The sequence below is a fragment of the Lathyrus oleraceus genome, chromosome 2 (genome assembly GCF_024323335.1).
Source record: "Lathyrus oleraceus cultivar Zhongwan6 chromosome 2, CAAS_Psat_ZW6_1.0, whole genome shotgun sequence".
NCBI classification, from domain to species: Eukaryota; Viridiplantae; Streptophyta; class Magnoliopsida; order Fabales; family Fabaceae; genus Lathyrus; species Lathyrus oleraceus.
Window position 1 is genome coordinate 49,101,679 of NC_066580.1, and position 13,587 is coordinate 49,115,265.

The following is a 13,587-nucleotide window of genomic DNA, read 5'->3' on the forward strand; positions in this document are numbered from 1 at the left end:
TGCAAAAAGCGAAAAGGGAAAACAAATGGAAAAACAAATGTTTTAACACGAATTTATTTGAATGAAAATATCATTGCACAAATGTTGCCAACAATGTCATCACTTCTCCTTTTGGCATGGGAGAAGGGTTTTTAAACAAAGTGATTATTACTCTGACTTATGAACGACTATAGGAACACCCACAGCGACCCAATTGTGGCAGATCCCGCCAGGGACGACAAATGCCAGTATCTTCTGCATCTTCTTCCAGAATAGCAGCAGCTTCTTCACTCTGATCGGCATGGGTAAAACCTCCACTCTGAACAACCCTTTTCGTTGAAGACCCCAGAAGAAAAGCCAATGCCAGCTTGGGGCTTGCTGTCTTCAAGCTCGATTAACATTGGGACCTACGTCCTCAAAGTTCAGAATACCTGATCTCATAAGGTCTTGAACCTTATTCTTCAACTGAAAGCAGTTGTCCACATCATGGCCAGGAGCACCCGAATGATACACACAATGCTGATCAGGCTTATACCACCACCGAGGGTTGACGGGTATAGCCGGTGGGTATCTGGGAGTAATCAAGTTCCGCTCTATCAAAGAGGGATACAGTTCTGCGTATGACATAGGAATCGGATCAAAAGTGATCTTTTTCCTCTCATTGCTCGTACTAGCTTGATTACCATTGCGAGGCTGGTTAGCCTACTGTTGAGGACGATGTTGTTGATGTTGATATTGCTGAGTTGGTCTTCTTTGCTGTTGTTGAGGTTGAGTTGCTGGAATAGTCACAGCAGCGACTTGACGATATTGTCTTCTGTTCACATTCCTCCGATGGTGCACAGCATTTGTTCCACCCTCTCCCCTTCCGAGTACCCCAGAAAATGGCTTTTTAGAACTGGAAGAGCTTGAAGAGCCAGGATCTCGGATCTTTCCTGCTTTGATGAGACTCTCCGTTCTTTCTCCACAAATTACAACATCTGAAAAGCTACCAAACGGGCAACTTCCCATACGGTCCATGAACACACCCTGCAGGGTTCCAATGAACATATCGGTCAGCTCTCTCTCCAACATCGGAGGTTGCACCCTTGCAGCTAACTCACGCCATCTCTGGGCGTACTCTTTGAAGCTTTCACCAGACTTCTAACACAAGCTCTGTAACTAAGTTCGGCTCGGAGCCATGTCCATATTGTGCTTGTACTGCCTCAAGAAGGCTTCACCCAAATCTCTCCAGTTTCTAACAGATTCTCTCTTCAGATCCATGTACCAGTCCAAGGACGCTCCAGACAAGCTGTCTTGGAAAAAGTATATCCACATCTTCTCGTCGTCAGTATATGCGGAGATTTTTCTGTAGTAAGCCTGCACATGGGTGCGAGGACAAGAAGTGCCATTATATTTATCAAAAGATGGCGCCTTGAATTTGTAAGGGATCCTCAACCCATCAACCAGTCCCATATCGGTAATATCAAATCCCAAAGAGTTCTGACACTCCATGGCACGGATCTTCTCAGCAAGGGCATCAACTTTTCTATCCCTCTCTTCGGTCCTACCCACCTCATCATCATCACTGAGGAGAGTAAACATGTCCTCCTGTCTGTCAACTAACGGAGCAGGATGGCAAACTGGAGCACGGGTTGCTCTGACATTAGCACTCTCTGCAGCAATAGGTTGTCCATTGATCCTGATACCCCTCAACTCATCACCCATAGCATAGTTGTTGACGGGAATAGTAGCAGCAGCAACGTTGTCACTAACAGGGACTCCCTCTGGTGAAGCACGGTTGACGGGTGGAATCACAGCTTCCTGTCTATGGGCCAAGGCTCACAGCTCCTCTTGCCCTTGCACGACCCCTTGCATCATGCTCATAAATTGGGCCATGTTAGCCCTCATCTCTGCCAACTCAGCTTGAACTTGGTCCATACTTCTCTGTTGATTCAGTCTTGTAGCGTAGCGGTGCGGACGACGATCAGCAATCCTGCCTAAAACAGGAACCAGAGTGAGAAGTCTTGTTCAAGAACACCTGTAATGCAAGAATGATATGTGAATGATGCTTATGATGCGTATGATGCATATCATGAATGATCCTGGGAAGGATATACATATGCGGGTTAACTGTTTTTTTTTTACATTATTTTTTTGAAAATAAACATGCTATGATGCAAATGATGCGAACATGACTGGTTGGCTGTGTATCACGCGGCACAGGATCAGAGCTTCGGCATGAATTCGGAACCGGAAACCACAGATCAAAGTCATCTGGAACCCAAAGTCATCTGGAACCCATATTGCAGAACCAAGTTACCAACAGGACCAAAGAGTCACCAACAGAACAAGTCACCAACAGGTCAAGTCACCAACGGTACCTGTAATGATTCATTCCCTCCCCACTCACGGGTGTCATCTAGGCCAGGGTAAGGTCAAGAGAAACGCAGGATAAACAACCCTTTCAAGAATATCATCATATACACACCTGATGTATGCAACGATAATACCCCATCAGGATCTGAACTGCTCGTGATACCATGTTCCGCTAAGTGGCGCCACACCACCCGCTTCCCATGAATCACTCTATTCCTAGGTGTCCTAAAGTTCACTCATAGCTTGGGTATTGGTCCTTTTACCTCTTGTAACTCCCACCCAACAGAGAAACAGATACACAGTCAACACAAAGATAATATGATGCATGCAAACATATAATGCACATATATACAATCACATCATAATAATGAATGCAATAAATAAAGCAGTAAAAGCAATCAAAACTATCCTAGAGAGAGCTAGGATTGACTCGCTTAGGGAAGATGGACCAGCAAGAGGTCAACTTCTCTATTGTCCCCAGCAGAGTCGCCAGCTGTCGCATTACGCGAAAAACCGGCGGGAAAAAGAAACAGAGTCGCCACCGTGCGTTATTTATCCCAAAGGAGGGAAAGGAAACGCTCGAAGTAAACCTGGAAAGGAATGGTCTCACGACCAGAGATTGATAGGATCGGGAGTCGGTTATGCGAAGGGAAGGTATTAGCACCCCTACGCATCCGTCGTACTCGACGGGATCCACGCTCAAAAGAATAGGATAAGGTTGCTAAATAACTGCTCAAAGAATGCACAAAACTGGAAGGAAACACAGATGAAAGACGGAAGAAGAGGACTCGGCAGGATATCGCATCTTGGGCCTACGTAGTCTGTCAGACACAGACATCAGAGTCGACGTAGTTCGGGGGTATGGGAAACGTGCTCGCTAGGATGTCGCATCCTGTACATACGTATCTTCTCCAACCAGAGAAAGAATTAGAGCACTCGTAGCTCAGCTAACGCACGCCAAACAAAACACAAACAGGAAACCGACTGCCAATCGCTGGACTTACATCAGACTCCATACAAACAACCACACACAGGAAACCGACTGCCAATCGCTGGACTTACGTCAGACTCCACACAAACAACCACACACAGGAAACTGACTGCCAATCGCTGGACTTATGGCGGACTCCACACAAACAACCACACACAGAAAACCGACTGTCAATCGCTGGACTTATGGCGGACTCCAAACACACACAAGAGGGTTGAAAAAGAAAAAGGGCGCCCGGAGAGATCTGCTCATCTCCTGCCTACGTACCTCATCTAGCATGAGGATCAGAGTTGCCGTAGTTCGGCTAAACTATTTCTATTGGTTTTGTGTTTTTTAAGTGAACAACGTCACTACGCAATCTAACGGATGCTCGACCTTGGGAGACTTACTCACCTGTAGTAGAAGGAGTTAACGTGTCCTTGAGAGGGGATAATGTTTGTTTGTGTTTTAGGAAAGCTCACGCAAGAAAGGAAGTCCTAGACGAAGGAACCGTGCTACCTTAATTGACATGCAAACGAGAGACTATGCGAAGTCTATCAATCCTATGGGGATACAATCACACCACACAAACACATACAGCATGAAGTAAACACACCAACAAGGGGCTCAAACATCAAGGGTGAGGCTTTAGTCAAGGGGTCATATCAACCTCGACAAACAAGCCAAATGGAAGGGGTATCTGAGGGCTCTTAACCACTGACATTGACCGTCAGGGTGAGCAGATGAAAAGGTAATGAGGGTAAGACCTCATAGCTCTTAACCCGGCCTGGGTGAGCTTCAATCAATGAAAACGTGGGAGTCCAGAATGAGGAACTCTACTCCACATGACTGACTCTATATACAAGGATCTTGGGTGTTTATTCAAAATGCATCAGCACATAGTGCGAGCAAGATGAAAGACTCAACTAAATAGCAGGGGATGGATTGCACATCCCTTCTATCTGCCAATGCCTCTTCACTTAGGAGGACTTAACCTGTATGCCTCGACAAGGAGGTCTTAAGCACAAAGATAAACAATCAAAAACATTGCCTCTTAAGGAGGACTTCAGCCAAATGCCTGCCAAACAAAAACGACAGGGCTTCCAGACTACATGGAATTAGTAATTTACCTAAGTGGTATGCCAACCACAAGCAAAGCAACTCAAACAATGAGTTAAAGCGGCTAAAGTACTTGTGTAAACAACCAATCAATCAGTATGGTATTCAGACAAACTATTAACAGACAAACAATAGTGATTTCCAATATACACAACAAACAAGTCAAATGCAACTCAAGTGAGTCCACCCAAGGACCTACAACACAATCAAATGTTAGCAAGCAAAGCAAAATCAAAAGCTCAAATGAGGCAACATCAATCATGGAGATTGGATGCTTGATCCTGAAATACACAGCTCAAATGTGAGTTCAAACCCCTAGGGCAAAGCCTAGGGTCAAAGATGGAGAAAAAAGTCAAAACAACAACTAAAACTCAACATAAAGCTCATTTAAACAATCATGAACATGTCCTAAAAAGGACCAAATCAAAATCATTAAGCAAAGTCATTTCATGAGCATGAGAAGGCAAAGGCAATTTCAAAGCATGCAATTGATCATCAAGAATCAAAATTCCATATTAAAACAGAAATGACTCAAACAATTCTGAAAATTTTTATGAGCAATCAACATGTCAAACATAATCATCATGCCAAAAATTATAAACAGAGGAGCTCAATTGGCAAGGCAATGAAAATGGAGAAGATCAACATCAAATTGTGTGACACACATTGTCACACCATATTAGCATGTGCCTAAAACAGAAATGAAAAATGATAAAAATGCACAATCAAGCCTCAAAAATCACACAACATGTTGAGAATCAGCACACAAAATTTCATGGCAATTGGATCATTATTTAGCATTTCACATCAATTTGAATGAGGCATGGTCCAAATGTATACATGTTCAATTAGTCTAGCACAATGTAATTTCCAGAAATGGTAAAATCCTAAAATCAACACCATAAAATTCTATACATTCACATAAACAAGTAGAAAAAAGTTGGGAATTAATTGGATTATTATTCTATTTTTGGTGATTTTTCAAAGTTCATGAAATAATTGAAATAAAATGTGGAAAATGCACATGAAATTATGGAGGGAAAATGAATTGGTTGATTTAATTTGAAAAAGTGATGTATGCAGAAATCGAAGGAGGTCCAGCGCTAGGTTCAATACGCGGTCGTTTCACTTAAACGACGTGGCAGGCCACATCACGGTCCAAGGTTCACGTGGGACTGGTCAAAGGACGCATGGCCTATCATATTGCCAGCGAGATGCACGCGTGGAAGGACATGTAAGCCCTAACCTGCCTTTGCAGGCGGCGGCGCTAGCGGCGGAAACCACCGTCTCCTTCGTTGAGACGGTGGATGAACAGTGACGTTCATGAGAAATTTTTCCTGAATTCGCAAGATTATACACCAATCGATTCGTCTTGACATGTAGGTTCCAAATCCACTATCATTTTACTCTAATTCATCACGAATCATGCAAATCGAAGAGAAAACAAAATGAACATTCAAACTTTTGTCTCTCATAACTCACTCAATTCTCATCCATTTTTCAAGAATTTTATATCAGTGTAATCAGGAGAGTAAGCACTACAAGACTAGGGCAATAAAAACAAGAATTAAGAGGATCGAAATTATGACCTCTTGAAGCTCCAACAATGGCAGTGGTAGATTCAAGGCTTGGCACGCGTGTAGATCCACTCCTGAACACTTGTTATGAATCATGAAGTTGAAATTGAGGCCTGGAGATGCTTGGATCTAGCTCAAACAACAATTTCCATCTTCATGTTCTTGCTTAGAGTATGCACAAATTCTGCTCGAATCTTCCAAACCAATGCTTGATCTACACTAAATCAATATCAGAGAACAAGAATATGGAAGAAAAATCAAGTGTTCTTTGAAGAATTTTTGAATTTGGAAGAAGAGAAATTTTGGAGGGAAATTTTCAATCTAGATCTAGAATTGTGAAATTGTGAAAATTTTGTTATGATTAGCTATTTATATGACATGTTAATCCATTTCCTAATCATGCTTAGGCTTGGCTAATTAAATTTTAATGAGAAAAGAGGTGTTATGCAAAATTTGGTTTTCTCACCCCATGCATGCAATCCCACGTGAACAGTAACAAGGGCCATGCAATTTCACTTAAAATCCTCTTATGAACATGTTGGAATGGTTAAAAAGCTCATGTGATGCACGAATTTCAAATTCATGATTTTCCCTCCAAAAATCACATGAATAAGCAAATGATTATGTGATGAAATTTCATGCAATGTGATGAATAATTTGGAAACTACATGTCATGAGGAGCAAAATGCAAAAAGAGCCACTCATTTTGGAGTTATGGATCAAAAGTTATGGCTTGTTGAAGTTCCATGCACACTTGGCAATGATTTGATCATATCTCCTCAACCATTCATCAGATGCCCATGATCTTAGACTTTTTGGAAATGGGAGAGAAAGATCTTCAACTTTCATGTTGGACAAAATTTCAATTGAAGCTTCTTTGATGTTGGAAAGTCAAGTTGAATTTGGTCCAAAAACTTGCCATTTTTGGAAACTTGAAATTACAGGTCACTTTCCATTTTTGGAAACTTTTGATCTGGCTTCAAAATCTTCAAGGTAGATGTTTGTCATGATGAATAAGCCTCTCTTGGACATGAATGAAGTGTCTTAAACCATTTCTCCACTTTCTAGCCCTCAGTTGACTTGCAGTTTACTTTTATGGGCCCCAGATGACCTGAAACTGCACTGTGGACTTTTGAGCCTCTAACACTTGGCCAAATTGCTTCAAAATGAACCTTGGCTCATATAAGCTCTCTAGAACAACCATGTGGCTTTCATCTCATGGAAAACCTTGCTCTTTTGCACTGAGGAATTCTCCTGATGCCAGTCTTAACTGATAAGATGCAATGTAATATGCAATGATAATGTACTGTTAATGTGATGTTAATGTGATGTTAATATGATGTTAATGCAATGGTAATGACCTAAAAATGAGATAAATGCATGAATGGGGGGGTGCAAATTTGAGGTGCTACACTTGACTTCCATCAAGACTCTCATTGATGGGATCTCCACCTCTACTGGGAGTACAGCCTCCATGCCATAAACAAGAGAGAAAGGGGTTGCCCCTGTTGAAGTGCGGATAGAAGTACGATATCCATGCAAAGCAAATGGCAGCATCTCATGCCAATCTTTATACGTAACAACCATCTTTTGGATAATCTTCTTGATATTCTTATTAGCAGCTTCAACAGCCCCATTCATCTTGGGTCTATAAGGAGAAGAGTTGTGATGCGCAATCTTGAACTCACTACACAGCTCTTTCATCATCTTGTTGTTCAAGTTAGATCCATTATCAGTAATGATCTTATCTGGCACACCATAGCGGCATATGAGTTGATTCTTGATAAACCTTACTACCACCTTCCTGGTCACATTTGCATATGACGCCGCTTCAACCCACTTGGTGAAGTAATCAATTGCTACGAGAATAAATCTGTGTCCATTGGACTCTTTTGGCTCTATCATGCCAATCATGTCAATTCCCCACATGGAGAAAGGCCATGGTGATGAAATCACATTCAGAAGTGTCAGAGGAATATGAATCTTATCCGCATAAATCTGACACTTGTGGCATTTCTTCACATATTTGCAGCAGTCAGACTCCATTGTCAGCCAATAGTAGCCTGCTCTCAACATCTTTCTAGCCATGGCATGTCCATTGGAATGGGTACCAAATGAACCCTCATGGACCTCAGTCATCAATAGGTCTGCTTCGTGTCTATCCACGCATCTGAGCAAAACCAAGTCAAAATTTCTCTTATAAAGTACATCGCCATTAAGGTAGAAACTACCTGACAATCTCCTCAAAGTCTTCCTATCTTTCACAGATGCCCCAGGCGGGTAAGTCTGGTTCTGAAGGAAACATTTGATATCATAATACCACGGCTTATCATCTTTCACTTCTTCAACTGCAAACACATGAGCTGGTCTATCCAAGCGCATCACAGTAATATTGGGAACTTCATTCCAAAGTCTAACCACAATCATTGAAGCAAGTGTAGCAAGAGCGTCTGCCATCTGATTCTCATCTCGAGGAATATGATGGAAGTCAACCTCAGTAAAGAATGTTGAAATCCTCCTCACGTAATCCCTATATGGAATAAGACCAGGCTGATTCGTTTCCCATTCACCCTTAATCTGATTAACAACGAGGGCCGAATCACCATAAACATCAAGATACTTGATCCTAAGATCAATGGATTCTTCCAATCCCATAATACAGGCTTCGTACTCAGCCATATTATTCGTGCATTTGAAAGTTAGCATTGCTGTAAAAGGAAAATGTGTGTCATGAGGAGTAATAATCACTGCCCCAATACCATTTCCATATTTATTTACAGCGCCATCAAACACCATACTCCATCTGGAACCAGGCTCTGGTCCTTCATCGAGTGTAGGCCCATCACAATATTTCATTTTCAAATACAGAATCTCCTCATCTGGGAAGTCATACTGAACTGATTGATAATCCTCAATCGGTTGATGTGCCAAATGGTCAGCCAAAATACTACCTTTAATAGCCTTCTGAGCTCGATACTCGATATCATACTCAGATAACAACATCTGCCAACGGGCAATCCTCCCTGTTAAAGCAGGCTTCTCGAAGATATACTTGATTGGATCCATTCTGGATATCAACCACGTCGTGTGATTCAACATGTACTGGCGTAATCGCTTAGCAACCCAAGCCAAAGCGCAACATGTTTTCTCAAGCATTGAATATCGAGACTCACAATCGGCGAACTTCTTGCTCAAGTAGTAAATAGCATATTCTTTCTTTCCTGATTCGTCTTGCTGACCAAGAACACAACCCATCGAATCTTCAAGGACGGTCAGATACATAATCAAGGGTCTCCCTTCCGCGGGTGGAGATAGGATTGGAGGTTCAGACAAATACTCTTTAATACTGTCGAAAGCTTTCTGGCAATCCTCGGTCCAATCATGAGACTGATCTTTCCGGAGGAGCTTGAATATTGGCGCACAATGTGACAGTCATGTGGGATATGAATCTGGAAATGTAATTCAAGCGGCCAAGAAAACCTCGGACTTGCTTCTCAGTTTTGGGCGCAGGCATCTCTTGTATTGCTTTGACCTTTGCAGGATCAACCTTAATACCTCTTTCACTAACGATAAAGCCCAATAACTTGCCGGAATGGACTCCAAATGTACATTTGTTGGGATTTAGACGAAGCTTGTACTTCCTCAAACGCTGAAAAAGCTTCAACAGGTGCTCTACATGTTCAATTTCCGTTCTTGACTTTGCGATCATATCATCAACATATACCTCGATCTCCTTGTGCATCATATCATGAAATAAGGTGGTCATAGCTCGTTGATACGTGGCTCCGGTGTTCTTCAAACCGAAGGGCATCACTTGATAACAGAATGTTCCCCAAGGTGTGATGAATGTTGTCTTCTCCATATCCTCGGGTGCCATCTTAATCTGATTATATCCGGAAAATCCATCCATAAATGAGAAGATATTGAATTTAGCTGTATTATCTACCAACATATCAATGTGTGGTAGAGGGAAATCATCTTTCGGACTAGCTTTATTCAAGTCTCTATAGTCCACACACATTCGGACTTTTCCATCTTTCTTAGGCACTGGCACAATATTGGCCACCCATTGAGGATACGTAGAAGTCACCAGAAACCCCGCATCAATTTGCTTCTGAACTTCTTCTTTGATTTTCACTGCCATCTCAGGATGAGTTCTTCTGAGCTTCTGCTTCACAGGCACGCACTCAGGTTTCAAAGGTAGGAAATGTTGCACAATATCTGTATCTAGACCAGGCATGTCTTCATATGACCAGGCAAAGACATCAACATATTCTCGTAGCAAATCAATCAACCCCTTCTTAACAGATTCTTCCAAGAGTGCCCCAATCTTCACTTCTCGCACACAATCTTCAGACCCCAAGTTGACTGTTTCCAGATTCTCAAGATGCGGCTGAATGATCTTCTCTTCATGCTCAAGTAGACGGGTAATCTCATTAGGAATCTCTTCAACATCATCTTCTTCCGCCTCAAATACAAGGAATTCAAAATTGGGAGATGGTGTTGGATCATTATGTTCAATGGGTTTGATTAACCTGCATAATGATTTTGGATATGAAAGCTTTAGAATTCAAACAAGGCAAATCACTATGCAGATGAAAAGATTGATTTTATTCTTATTTTTTAGGGTTTTATGTGATCACCAATTTCATGCAAAAAAGCAAAAAGGGAAAATAATTGGAAAAACAAACATTTAGCATGAATTTATTGAATGAAAATATCATTGAATTTTTGTGCCAACAATGTCATCACTCCTCCTTTTGGCATGGGAGAAGGGTTTTCAAACATAATGAACATTACTTTGACTTATGGATAACTGTTGGAATATCCACAGCAACCCAATTATTGCAGATCCCCCCAGGGATAACGAAGTTGCCAGAATCCTCTGCATCCTCTTCCAAGATAGCAGCAGCCTCCTTGTGGATGAAACCTCCACTCTTGAACAGACCTTGCGTGTTGAAGACCCTAGAAGAAAAACCTATGCCATCCCGGGATTTGTTGTCTTCTAGCTCAATCATTTTCCCTAATCCAGCGGTTGCACCACGCTCAATGGACAACTTTGCATCTTTGTAGGAAGCAAATGAAGGAGTTCTCTTCTCAATAGGTTCATCAATAGACAAAGCTTGGAACGGAGTTCCAACTTCATCCTCAACATCTATATATGAGAAGGAAGACAAATGGATAACCAGGAGAGCCTTCTCTCCCCCTACTACCACCAGCTTCTTATTCTTCACAAATTTCAGTTTCTGGTGTAGGGTGGATGTCACAGCGCCTGCCTCGTGAATCCATGGTCTACCTAGGAGACAGCTATACGATGGGTGAATGTCCATAACCTGGAAGGTAATTTGGAAATCACTTGGTCCAATATTGACTGGGAGATCAACCTCACCAATCACAGTTTTGCGAGACCCATCGAAAGCCTTCACAACTACTCCACTCTGCCTCATGGGAGGCCCTTGATATGACAGCTTCGTAAGAGTGGTTTTTGGCAATACATTCAATGATGACCTAGTGTCCACCAGTACATTGGACATGGCGTCGTCTGTGCAACCCATAGATATATGCAATGCCAAGTTGTGGGCTCTTCCCTCTTCGGGGAGATCAGAGTCACAAAAGCTCAAGTTGTTACAAGTAGTAATGTTTGCAACAATGCTATCGAATTGTTCTATCGTGACATCGTGATCCACATATGCCATATCCAACACCTTCTACAGAGCCTCTCAGTGTGGTTCTGAATTCAAAAGCAATGATAACACAGATATTTTGGATGGCGTTTGTAGAAGTTGGTCTACAACATTGTATTCGCTTCTCTTGATGAGCCTCAGCATCTCACCACAATCTTCTTTCGTACTGCCACTTGGGCCAACAGAAGCAGGAGTTTTCAATACAGAGGAGGGCTTAACAACAAGTGCCGGATTCGGGGTGCTCACAGCATTTCCAATCGGGTGTTCCACAAAATCAGCAACAACACTCCCTCGAGCATCAGCCTGAGGTTTTGGCGGTGCTGAAAATACACGACCACTACGGGTCAAACTGCTAACATCAGCAATATTAACAACAGATGAAGAAGGCAAGGACACCTCTTTCCCATTCTCCACTGCTACAGCATTATAGCGATAGGGGATCACCTTTTCAGAAGAGTATGGTACTGGTCCGGCCGATTTAATGATGAGAGCAGGAGAAGCTTTCTGCTTGCTACCATCGTACTTGATGATAACATGTTCGGGAATCCGGAATACTGGAGAAATCACATTGACCTCATCAGCATCTTCGTCAACATTTCTGTTTTGAAAGATCTCAATAACTCCTTCATCCAGCATTTCCTGAACATCTTTGCGCACCTGGCGACAACCTCTTTGATTAACAGAACAGACTCGGCATCTATCATGGTCATGCTCATAATGACTATAATCACACAGCAAACGATGCATCTCGACCAGAGATTGTCGAATATGACTGACGTATTTGACTTTGTATTTGCCAGGGCAACCCTGGACCATGTTGACAGATTTCCCATGCTCGGGCAATGGGTTCTTCTTCACGTTAGGACCTATATCCTCGAAACGCAGAATGCCACACCTCACAAGGTCCTGAACTTTGGTCTTCAAAGGGTAGCAATTCTCCACATCGTGGCCGGGAGCACCAGAATGGTAAACACAGTGTAATTCGGGCTTATACCATTACTGGGGGTTAGTAGGTATAGCTGGTGGGTCTCGCGGAGTAATCAACTTCCTCTCTATCAAAGAGGGATATAACTCTGCATACGTCATCGGAATAGGATCGAAGGTGACCCTTTTCCTCTCGTAACTCGTGCTGGTTTGATTACTGTTTTGAGGCTGGTAGGCATGCTGTTGCGGACGGGGCTGTTGTTGTTGATATTACGGATGTGGTTGCTGATTGTTGTTATGTTGCTGGTACTGCTGATTATCTCTGAAGACAGGTGCTATATGAGCCACCTGGTGCTGGTTACTGGCTGGATGCACTGTCTTTCTCCTCACAGAGGGTCTTCTTGGTTTCATATGGGAGGTCACATCATGTGCCTCTCCATCTTTCTTTTTTGCAAACGCCCCATAACGTTTGGCGGAAGAGCCTTCTTCTCTTGTCAGACGCCCTTCCCTAACCCATTCTTCTAGACGCATCCCCATATTCACCATCTCGGTGAAGTCAGAAGGAGCGCTAGCAATCACCCGCTCATAATAAAAAGAACTCAAGGTCTTCAAAAAGATCTTAGTCATCTCTTTCTCTTCTAGCGGGGGCACAATTTGTGTTACTACCTCTCGCCACCTCTGGGCGTATTCTTTGAATGTTTCTTTGTCCTTCTGGGACATGGCCCTCAACTGATCCCTATCGGGAGCCATATCCACATTTTACTTGTATTGCTTGACGAAGGCCTCGCCAAGATCGTTGAAGGATCGAATGTTCGCACTGTCTAAACCCACGTACCAACGCAGGGCTGCACCGGAAAAACTGTCCTGAAAGTAGTGGATGAGCAGTTGGTCATTGTCGGTCTGAGTCGACATTTTCCTGGAATACATGGCCAGGTGGCTAAGAGGGCAAGTATTTCCCTTGTATTTTTCAAAGTCAGGG